The following is a 12,028-nucleotide window of genomic DNA, read 5'->3' on the forward strand; positions in this document are numbered from 1 at the left end:
GCAGGTGCACACATTTCTTCTCTTTTCTTTTTTTTGAGATAGAGTTTTGCTCTTGTCACCTAGGCTGGAGTACAGTGGCGCGATCTTGGCTCATTGCAACCTCTGCCTCCCAGGTTCAAGCGATTCTCCTGCCTCAGCCTCCTGAGTAGCTGGGAATACAGGTGTCTACCACCACGCCCGGCTAATTTTTGTATTTTTAGTGGAGACGGAGTTTCATCATGTTGGCCAGGCTGGTCTCGAACTCCTGACCTCAGGTGATCTGCCCACCTCAGCCTCCCAAAGTGCTGGGATTACAGGTGTGAGCCACCACGCCCAGCCAGGTGCACACATTTCTGTATGTGCATGTGTGTTTTGGGTGGTGGAGGGGGTGGCAATTCCCCTTGGATTCCTGGTTCAGGGCTTGGCCCACGTGTGTGTGTGTGTACGTGTGTATGTGTGTGTGTGTTCATACATGTGCATGCACGGGGACCTTCCCATATGATGACCTTCAGTGCACATGCACATGTGCTCTGAGTGGAGATCTCAGGTGACATCTGCCCTCCCCCAGTCCCTCAGGCTTTGAGTTGTTCATAATTTACAAACCACTCACAACTCTGTTTTTTTCGCTTTGCCCTCCTGGAAAAGGAGGATAAGAATGAGCACCACACCCATTTTCTAGATAAAGAAACTGAGGCTGAGAGACAGAAAGGGAAAAGCCAGGGTGGCACATCAAGTGGTGTCTGAGCCCACACCAGGAACCAGGGTTCCTGACTGCCAGTCCGCGGTTTCCACTGTGCAAGGCTGACAGTGCGGGTGCAGGGATGGCTTGGCACTAGGCTCACCCTTCCTGAAGTGCAGGAGAAGGGAGTGCTCAGGGCCATTAGCATGAATGGGACTTCCCTCTGGATGACAGAGCTAAGTGGAGGAAGCTCCTTCGGCTCGAAAAAGCCCCAGGAGTCCCCAGGCCGCTCCAGGGAGGCCACACAGCAAAGGCAGGGATCTAGGTAGAGAGAGGAAGGACTGTACAGCCCTAGTCCACCCACTGTTAGGGGTCCAGGTCCTTGGGCCAAGGCAGAAGACTGCCCGCTGCCAGTTCGATTTGCCCTCCTGCCCCCAGTGGACAGTTCAGGCTGCAGACACTTGGGTCACACCCAGGGTGCTGGACAGGAAACCTGGGGCCCTAAGCCTTCCCTGCTACTCTGTCACACTCCCCACTAAAGACCCCTCATCTCTGGCCACTTCAGCCAGGACTTTTCATGTGCTGGACACCTGCATTCTCTCCTTTCCTTTTCACACACACTCTGTAAGGCTAGGATCATCTCCATTTTACAGATGAGGAAACTGAGGCCCCAGATGTGCCAAGTCCTAGCAGCTGGTGGAAGTGTAGGTTGTGTCTGCCTGCCTGTCTGCCTGTCTGCCTTCTACACACGCTTGTTGAGGGACCCAACACCATTGCCTAGCCCCAGCCTTTGGAAGAAAGTCCTGTTCCTCCTCCAATTGCTTTAAAGGATGTGTAGCTCTTGGGGCAATTCTCATTGCTCCACGTGTGTCTGAAAAGGTAATTCATTTGCATGGTTCAAAAATCAGAAAGTCCACAAAGGTATCGAGTCCTGGGTCCAGACCCCGTCCCCAGTCCCCTGGTGCCCTTTCTAGGAGAACCAGTGCCATCAGTCCCCCTTCTGGAGAGTCTCATTTAGAAGCAAATATCTACACACACTATTTCTTGCCACATTTTTAAAAACATAAAATAATAACATTCTATACACATTATTTGGATGTTGCTTTCTTTTCCCCCCTCTTGATGATACATCTCAAAGTTTATTCCACATCAAGACACAAAGAACTTTTTTTTTTTGAGACGGAGTTTCACTTTGTCGCCCAGGCTGGAGTGCAGTGGCGCAATCTTGGCTCACTGTAACCTCCGCCTCCCGGGTTCAAGCGATTCTCCAGCCTCAGCATCCCGAGTAGCTGGGGCCACAGGTGCTGCCACTATGCCTGGCTAATTTTTTGTATTTTTAGCAGAGACGGGGTTTCACTGTGTTAGCCAGGATGGTCTCAATCTCCTGATCTCGTGATTCTCCTGCCTCGGCCTCCCGAAGTGCTGAGATTACAGGTGTGAGCCACAGCGCCTGGCCACCTTTTCATTTTTTAATGGCCGCACAGTATTCCTAGGTATGATGAAGCATTATCCAACTAACATCTGCCCATCGACCCCCTGCCAGGTGCTGTTCTAAGGCTTGAGCCCTCAGACAAGGCCCCTCTGCTCAAGGGGCTCACACTCCAGCCTGAAACGAGGGACCCTGAAGCTTTTTCCAATTTTTTTTTTTTTTTTGAGACTGACTCTCGCTCTGTTGCCCAGGCTGGAGTGCAATGGCGTGATCTTGGCTCACTGCAGCCTCCGCCTCCCAGGTTCAAGTGATTCTCCTGCCTTAGCTTCCCGAGTAGCTGGGATTACAGGCGCCTGCCACCACGCCTGGCTAATTTTTATATTTTTAATAGAGATGGGGTTTCACCATACTGGCCAGGCTGGTCTCGAACTCCCGACCTCAGGCAATCTGCCCACCTCGGCCTCCCAAAGTGCTGGGATTACAGGCGTGAGCCACTGCGCCTGGCTCCAAATTTTTATCATTGCAGTGCTGCAGGAATAACTGTTCATATCGGCACATCACACGTGTGTGAATTAGTCTAGAGAGCATACGCTCAGAAGTAGAGTTGCTGGGTCATCTGGGAATTTGTATTTTTGATAAGTGCTTTCTGGAGCTCTACAGCAAGAAGGGGAAAGTGGAGGTTGTACCCATATTTATTTCTTCCACCCTCACCCTGCCAACCATCCCTCCATTCATCCCACCCACTACCTATCACACATGTCACACCCTGAAGCCCAATTTCTCCACCCATCATTTATCTATCGAAATACCTGCCTGGGGAAGGAGGAGGGGGGTGAGGGAGCATCCAAAAAGAAAATTTAAAAAATAAATAACAATAATAAAAACAAATGCCTGCCTGTTCACCTGTCTACTCATCCACTCAAACATCTTTAGTCTCCACTTGCTCATCTGTACATGCTTCTGCTCTCCAAGAAATGCTTTTTTGTTTGTTTGTTTGTTTTTGAGACAGAGTCTGTCGCCCAGGCTGGAGTGCAGTGGCGTGATCTCCACTCACTGCAAGCTCCGCCTCCTGGGTTCACGCCATTCTCCTGCCTCAGCCTCCCGAGTAGTTGGGACTACAGGCGCCCACCACCACGTCCGGCTAGTTTTTCGTATTTTTAGTAGAGATGGGGTTTCACCATGTTAGCCAGGATGGTCTCAATCTCTTGATCTCGTGATCCACCCACCTCAGCCTCCAAAAGTGCTGGGATTACAGGTGTGAGCCACCACACCTGGCCAAAATGCTTTTTAATAACGACACTGTGCGGGGTCCTAGGCTAGATGGGTTGGGCGTGCAGAGATTAAAATGAAATCATTTTCTTGTGTTCAAGGAACTCTTGGTCCAAGCCCACATTTACCTACTAGATGACCATGTGCTGAGCTCCTCCTATGAGTCAGGTACTGGTCCAGGCACAGCACAGATAAGAGAATGTAGTTACATCCCCATTTTACAGATGAAGAAACTAAGGCTTGGAGGTTACAGCTTGTTGGATAGGAGCCAGCTCTAGAATCCTGGCTTTCCCTTTACAGTTTTCACTCTTAAACAGGTCCTGGGGAGGGGACAGGGTACAGGTGTGTGTGTGTGTGTGTGTGTGTGTGTGTGTGTGTGTGTATGGTCTGGGTTGGCAGGGGCGTAATCAGGGCAGCTCCGCTTGCTACTTCTGTAGGTCACCCAAGCGGGAGCTGTATTTGTCCTCCTGAGTTTACCCACACAGACCCTCAGCCAGCATCCACATGACAAAGGCTCCTGGGGTCAGGGACAAACCGTGGTGCGGAAGACAAGGACACAGAGAGCCCAGAGCAGGAGCAAGACAGTGCCACCTTCAGCAAGGCCATCTCAGTTCCTGGTGCCAGGCCCCATCAGAGCCAAAGGACCCTGGTGGTCTCCCAGGCAACATGTGATACCCATGCGGCGGTGAAGGCCTGGGTCCCACGTGGGGGCATGGGTGAACACTGGTAGCCAGGGTTCCAATAGAGAACTCAACTTTCACAGCCAGCCAGGACAGGGAGACCCATCCCACAAAGGCCTGGGTTGGCTCAGCTCCTAGCTGGAGGAGACAGAAGAGAAGTACAAAGAAACCTCATGCCCGGCAGGCCTTCATCCCGCTGTCGGCAGGCCACTGCCCACCAGGACAAAGGGCCACCGGCGGCCCAGGCAGCCAGCAGGGGGCGCTGTTGACAAACTTAAGTGACCTGGGGGCCAGACCTGCGCACTGTGGAGGTTCCAGGTGTGCTTCCAGGCCCTCCGTCCTCTCCCTCACTCCAGTGAGCACCCAGGTGTCCCCAGCCAGGATGGACTTCGAGTGGGCTTCTCTGGTTTCCTGGCCTTGGTTTCCCCATCTGCAGAACAGGATGCTGCAGAGGGGCAAGTCAGTGACCCATTACCTCTCAAGAGGAACTTTCTCCTGACATTGTGTCCGGGGGCAGAGCCCGGTGGGCCTTGATAAATGCTTGTTGCCTGGAAGCCCCAGGCAGGCACAGGAGCTTAGATCCACCCAGCTGGCGACCACAGGGCTCAGAGGCCGTTCTTTTCTGTTTAGTGATAGCGGGGGCCCAGGTCCTGCTTTAAGAAGTTAACAGCAAACTGGGAGATGGGACTGTCCACCTTCGGGCTGGCCCCACGCGGGGTCACGGGCAGTCTTGTCTGGAGGCCGGCGGCTGGACTGAACTGGCTTCTGGACAGAAAGATTCCTGGAATATTAAGGGCCGAAGGTGCTTTCAGGTCCCTTATCTACCCCCTCTGCCTCAGCTGGTTTTATTCTGAGGAGCCTGGGGCCCATCAGTGGTTTGTTCAAGGCCAAGGGGCACTGGGCTGGGTCCAGGTCCCAGGGGGGCTTTGCTCCCAGGCAGGGCTGCAGCTCACAGGAACCGAGGGGTGAGTGTCTGGGCTTGCAACACCTGTGAGACCCAAGGGTGGGTAGATGGATGGCAGGAGGGACATCGCAGACCACAGGGACAGCGCTGTGTCCTGTGTTTCTTAATAAAAGAACAAATGGCTAGCGGATTATGGAGGCACCTACAGGTGAGGTGACATTTTTAAACTGTTGAGGTCAATGATGGAGAACTGCGGTTACCAACCCCAGGAATGGAGGAGATGGAGGCTCCAGTCTCTGGAGTAAAAGGGTCAAAGGCCTAGAGAGCAAAGTGTCTCAGGCATAAAGAGAGGAAGGGTGCGCTGAGGGAGGCATGCAAGAGACAGCTTGTTGAGGGGCAGGTTGGGATCTTCCATTTGTTCTACACCTGCTATGTTCAGGCACCAGGCCAGGCCCTATGCAGTGCTAATTTTCTTCATCCTTAAAAGGCTCAGAGAGGTGAAGCAAATTGCCCAAGGTGACACAGCCGGAAAGCTGCTGGGCTGAGATTCAAACCCTCTACCTTTCCAGCTGTTAATGTGCTGTTCTTTGCACTCCCCATGACTGGCAGTCAGAGCTTCCTGGTAGTCCCCACCTCCGGCTGTGACTGGGCCCCAGGAGATGACCTTCTTGTTCCACCCAACCTGCCCAAATCCAGTCACTTACATCACTGGGCTCCCTGCACACCGGCCACCTTTGGGAGGTGACACGCACCTGGTGGCCAGCAGAGGTCGCCCTTCGCCACAAGAGTGCCACTCAGCTGGGCCGCTGCCTCCGCCTCCGGGCTCCTGGACTCCTTTAAGCCTTTACAAGTCGCTACAAATCCTCCATGGCTGCAGCTCTAGAGCCGGAGAGGCCGGGCTCCCGCCCAGCAGATCACTGTCGGCCTGGCCCCAGGTGCACCCGTGGCCTCAGCCCTTCCTACTGCCCCTGAATGGGGGGTGGGACCAAGCAGGCTACCCCCATCCCGGCTCAGGACCCCCGCCATGTCTCCTGGTCAGAGCAGCCAGGAGCCATGCAAAGCTAATCAGCATGGGGGATCAGGACCCTGCTCTGCTGAGTGAATAGGGCAGAGAGCTGGACCTCCGTTTCGCTGTCTGCAAAGCACAGGATCGGGCTGGCCAGCCTTTGGCAGCCTGTCAAACACCAGCCTCTTAGGATTCCCTGTGAGGAGCTCCGGCTGTTCAGAAAACACCATCCCCACAAGAGGAGAATGCCTGCTTTTGAAGCTGCAAAGCCTGTCCCAAGGCAGGTCCATGGGGAGGCTGAAGGCCCGGCAGCCCCGGGAGCTGTTCTTCCAGGGCAGCCCAAGGCCACGACGCTGCCCCTTTCACAGCTCTGTGCTTCTTCTTGCACCTTACGCTTGGCTGGGCTTAGTTGGGCAAATGGAAGTTTTTGGATGGTAACATGGGGTCAGCTCGGTCTTCCCAACTCCCGTGGGACGTCTTTCGGGACCAAGCTTCCATTTACACTTCTCACCACCCAGCAGAGCGAGGGTGTCTACACTTAGCGGCGCCTGGTGCAGAAGACTAGTTCAAGAAAAGTTAGCGGCTATTATGTATAGAGGGCTGCTTGGAGGATAGAACGTTGAGAGCTGAAAAGGCCTGGGAACACCTGCCTCATGCCCTCATGCAGCAGGGTGGGAGGCGGAGGTGGGGAGAGGAAGAGGACACGGAGGGCATCGTGAGCAGAGCTGGGCTGGAGCCCCTCTGACAGGTCCAAATAGAGCCCTGGATATCTCTGGGCTGCCAAGTCAGCAAGGAGAGAAGCATCTCAACGGTCTCAACAGCTGGGGGAGGCAAACAGCCCTCAGTGGGCTCCTCACTGGACATGGGGATGAGGTGCTTCTAGCTGCCCCACAGAAACGTGGAGCTCCACAGGCAGCTAGCTCCCAAGGGTGGCAGCCAACCGAACAGTCAGCTGTCCCAACACAAGTGTTTTATTTCCCACCTTTGAGGCCTCACTAGTTCATCAGTCCACATAATGCACACGCACCCAGAGAGAGGCGTCTGCACAGCACACGTGTGCATAGGCACATACACATGTGCCCCCTTGCATACTTCACAGCAGGTATGTGCACATGCTGGATGCCAACACAGATGCACTTGAGCACACACATCTCATGACAGCTTGCACAGGCAAGTGGGGGTCCCCAGGGAGCTGTGTGAGCAGTGGTGTGCAGAAATGATTCAATCACCATGCACATCTGCAGCTTAGGTCCCCTGGGGCAAGCGGTGCCAGTGGCAGGAGTGGGCGGCTCTGCCTACAGCCCGAGAGCAGAGGCTGCGTTCCAAGACACAGCCAGAAGGGAAAGCCTAGGGGTCCAGAGGACATCCCAGACAGCCCCTTCATCAGCCTTAGACTCCCAGAGGGACAAACTTCATGAGCCCTGGGCTCAGCAATGACCTGCCAACCTGCACATGCCAGCATCAGTTGGGATCCTTTTCGGCCTGGCCCCTAGCCCTCACTACTCTCAGTCACATCCCTTGTCCCCAACGTGGGGCTGCTCCCTGCCTCCCCGACTGTGCTCTGAAGATCGCACCTCCATGTCTTTGCCTGTGACTGTCCCTCTGCCCGCAATGCCTGGACACCTCCCATCCATCAGGGTATGGCTCAACTGTCACTCTTTCGTGCTCTTTCTTGGTTTCCATCCCTATCCCCTCCATGTCCCTGTCACACACCCCCATCGTAGTGGCACTAGATGAGGGCTGAGTCCTTGCATCTGTCTCTCCATCAGCTGGAATGTCTTCCAGTTACAGATCCCTTAGTCTAGCCCAGGGCTCGGTACTCAGCAGGTACTCATTAGATGGGTGAACAGGCAGGTGGACGCATGCCCATTGCTGGGTGTACATGAGACCCAGGGTGGTGAGAGCTGAAAAACCCATCACCCAGCTGTAATCAGAAGATCCTAGGACTCAGAGAGACACTGGTTACCCCGTTGAGGGTTCCCAAAGCGAGATACATGTACTGCTGGTGGGATAAGGATGACTTTAGAAGGTCCATGGACAAACCTTTTACATTCTCATAGTTAAGTTTTTGGACTGATGAGTTCATGAATATTATTATTTAGCATGCAGTTAAATTAGGTAGCAATAGCAGACCTAAGTGAATTAAAGAATTGTTTTAAACATAGTATGAATGGGATGAAAGTGACCAAGGTTAGGCAAGCACTGATGTAGACTGATGATTTCCTCACCTTAAAGGTAATGAGTAGAAGCTCAGAGAGGTGTGGAAGCTGCCTGTGGTCACGTTGCAGGTGGCTCGCGCATTCCCAACCCTCGGTAGCCTGCACCAGGCACACAGGCTGGATGCAGAGGAAGAGGGTGGTGGTGAAGCAAGGACAGTAGGAGAGTGACTTTGTGCCCTACCTCAGGGAAGTCAGAAAGAAGGGCAGAGAGACAGGAGACGAGATGGGGAGAGGGATGGAAGAGGCAGCTCCGGGCAGCTGCACAGGGCCAGCTGCTTCCAGCTCTTAGCAGGATAACTGGAGCAGGCCCTCGGGCCAGCGTGAGTCATTGCACAGGGTGGGGCCCCTGGGTAGGCAGTGGTCCTGAGAGCCAGACCTCCTGGCTATGAGGTTGTGGGAGGGTATTTCACCTTCCTGAGCCTGCATCCTCATCTGTCAAGCAGGAAAGTCCATCTCCTCCCTGCCCCACTGTGTTGAGGAGCTGAGCAAATGAATACTTAGGGGACAGTGTTTTAAAAAGTGAAATTCTGCATTCGGACCACAACTCTTCAGAATTCAGTCCCTCCTTCCTCAACCAGGGCAGTGCTCCTGTGCCAAGACTTGACACGGCTCCACACTGCCCCACCACAGAGTTCAGATGCTTTGGCTTGGCACTCAAAGCTTCCGGAAGGGTGGACCCGCTTCTCTTCATGATCCAATCTCCCAACACCCATCCTTGTTCACGGGAACACCCATTGTCAATGCTGGCTAGTGGGATAACATAATGTAACCTTGGCATTTCAGAGTGGGGGCTTCATGACAGTCAGCCCCACACAGCTATGCCTAACAACCTGCCCTGGGACACAGAAGTTAATTCAGAAGTGACAGTTTCCTGGGGAAACACTCAGTGATGTGGCCCTGACAAAGGGGCCAGCCCACTGACCCGACCCACACAGGGCTGGGATCCTAGCTGCATTTGGTGTGCCTTGTCTTTCTGGGCACATGACACTTTAGAGGGCCTAGGCCATGCCCTTGAGGCCAAACCCTCCTGCCATCCTCTGGCCATACTCCAAATCCCTGACCTCACAGTGAACTTTCTCTGACAGCTTCTCTTCCCAAGAGGCAAAGGAGGGTTGGATTCAGCTCTGGAGAAGGCCCCTTGAGCTTTCTCTCATTCCCAAGGAGGCCACACCCCTACACTTTGTTTCCTCAGAGTGGAAAGAGGTACTGAACAACTATCAAACCTATATGTGCTAAACACTAGGTTCTCTATGTCACATCAGTTAAGCCTCAAAACTCTATCATGCTGGTCCAATTATTATTACAGTACTACAGACGAAGAAACAGAGGCTACTACAGATGAAGAAACTGAGCCCCTGAGAGGTCCAATGATTTGCTTAGGGTCACACTACTGACAAGTGCCAGGATGTGAATCTAGGTCTGATTACAAAGCCCATGTTTTTCTGTATCATGTTTTCCATGGGAATGTGGCAGACCTCCCTCAACTAGACACTGCCTTCCCCAGCCCCAACTTCCCTGAGTGAGAGGAAGGTGACTAGCACTGCTGTGGAGTGCTGAGGATGGTGAAGATAGGGAGTCACAGGCCCGTCCAGTGCTGGGCCCAGGCCACAAGCCTCTCCCAGGATAGCAGTGCTCATGCAGTGTCCCTGTCCTGGCTCTGCCTCAAGGCTCTTGTCTGTGACTCCAAAGGCTCAGATGCCATGAAGTGGGGAAGAGAGGGGTGAGAACAGTTACCCGAGGGCCCTTGGAGGATATAGGGAAGGATGTGACTGTAGACAGAGGCAGGACCCCCCCCCGACCACCAGCTGGTGCCCTCTAGAAGGCTGTAAATACCTAGCAGATGTTCCTACACCCTGGCTCCAGGAATGGAGGTATTCTCCATTGTCCCCTCCCTACCCCCAGCTCCCCAAGGCTCCAAATCCCACCTGGCATTCTGCAGGAGCTCCAAATAGGGGCAGGATTAATGGCATCCCCCAGGAAGAGTCAGACAGAACTAGATCAGCCCTTAAGGACCAGCTGGCATAGGGATGGTAATGCTCTGGTATGCAAGAGGTGGAGGTGGCATCCATACAACCCTCCACCTCCCGCACCCATAGCAGGCATGGCTAATCAATCACTGCACTCTCCCAGCCAATCCTCCACATACACTTCTGCACAGCCATTGTTAACCACCTGGTACCAACACATGAGATGAAGTCTTCTAGGTGGTCTATTTTTGAAAAGGCAGTGAAGAGAGGCCAGAGAGGGGAGGGCTTAGCTTGAGGCCACCAAGCAGATCCACATGCAAACTTCCCGTTTCCTGACTTTGTGACTGAGAGTCACAGCCAGGTTCTTTTCAAGCTAAGAGCCTCTATGGATGGGTGGGCCTATTTCAAGCAACCTTATATCACAGTCTCACAGTAGCCTGCAAACAAGTATTATTCCAGTTTGTAGATGAGAAAGTTGAGGCTCTGAGTGGGTAGGTGATTTCTACCTAGCCACACAGGGAGGTGTGAATGACCCAGGGCAGTGGCTGCTCCTCCTGAGCCCATGAGTGTACTCCTTTAGTTAGCTGCTCTTCACTGTTAGTATATATATATTTTTTAATTTCTAAAAAAACAAAAAATTGGGGAAACAGAGGAATCAGAAGGCAGACATTTACTCGAGCTAAAAGTGGTAGATGGAAAAACAATGAAAAGTCCTCATGGCTTAGATCTGGAAGTGATCTGGGATCTGCGCAGGCCTATCCTAACATTTACAGATGAGGAAACGGAGGCCTGAGGCAGGGAGCGTAGAGCAGAGCCTTGAAGGCCCCACTGTGGATCCGAGGCAGGGCCAGGGCCCACACCCAGGCCTCAGGAGCCCCAACTGCCCCAACCACATCCAGTCCACCCCTGCTGATGCCTGCCCAGGCCAGGCCTGCGGTCAGCCCACAGACAGCTCAAACGGGCCGCCCTGGGGAGCTCCAAGCCGCCTTGGGGGTTGGGGTGGGGTAGGACAGGGTGCCCATGCCAAGTGTGATGGGAACAGGGGCTTGGCTCTTACTAGGAAGCAGCTATGGTTCTCCCTGCAGAGGCCCTAGGCAGCCCCCACACTCCCTGTGGAGATTTCTAGCATCCCTAGATCCGGGGGTGGGAGCTGGGCTGAGGCTGGCACAGTGATTCATCAAGCTCTACTCTCCAGAAAGCCCATGGCATGGGAGGGGCGTGCGTCAGCTGGGTCTAGCCCGATCTTCATTTAGTGGAGTCTCTGGGTGTGAGGCTACTCAGGGGACTGAGTCACCTCGGCCCAAGAGTAGAGGGCCCTCATTCCTGAAACCCTCCAAGCACAGGCTGGACACCCCACAGGCAATCTGAAAACACGCTTCCTGGCTGCCTGCTGAAAGCCAACAGAGACAAAAATCACACTAGGTGCTCCGAAGCTGCCTGGTGACTTGAAAGTCTAATGTGCACAGCACTCTACAGTTTACAAAGCACTTTGGTGTTATAACCTCACGAGTTGACCCATGTTTCACCCCATCTTAGATGGGCAGTATAGCTTAGTGGTTAAGGGCACCAGGCTGCCTGGGCTTGCATCCTGGCTCTGACACTTGCTGGCTTCTGTGCCCTGGGGCACAATGCTAGCCTCAGTATGCCTCAGGTCCCTCATCTATAAAGAATAACAACGGTAACCATAATTGTACAACTTCATAGGCTGCTGTGCTGATTCACTGGGTTAGTGACTAGGAAACTTAGCCTCGCCCTGAGCAGGTGAACATTCACTCTCTAGAGTGCCCTGGTGGGTCTTATCGGCTCCATCAGAGGCAGAAGGAAGCTGGAGCCAGAGACTTGGGTGCCTGCATGACAGAGTTAAACACCACCACTCCACAGGCCCTCTGGGAACCA

General features: G+C 53.6%; 1 protein-coding gene across 9 annotated transcripts in view; it reads right to left on the reverse strand.

Moving 5' to 3' along the window:
- Window positions 1–12,028, reverse strand: part of ZMIZ1 (zinc finger MIZ-type containing 1) — a 247,456-nt gene that overhangs the window by 115,102 nt on the left and 120,326 nt on the right. The window lies entirely within an intron of this gene.

The sequence above is a fragment of the Gorilla gorilla genome, chromosome 8 (assembly GCF_029281585.2).
Source record: "Gorilla gorilla gorilla isolate KB3781 chromosome 8, NHGRI_mGorGor1-v2.1_pri, whole genome shotgun sequence".
NCBI lineage: Eukaryota > Metazoa > Chordata > Mammalia > Primates > Hominidae > Gorilla > Gorilla gorilla.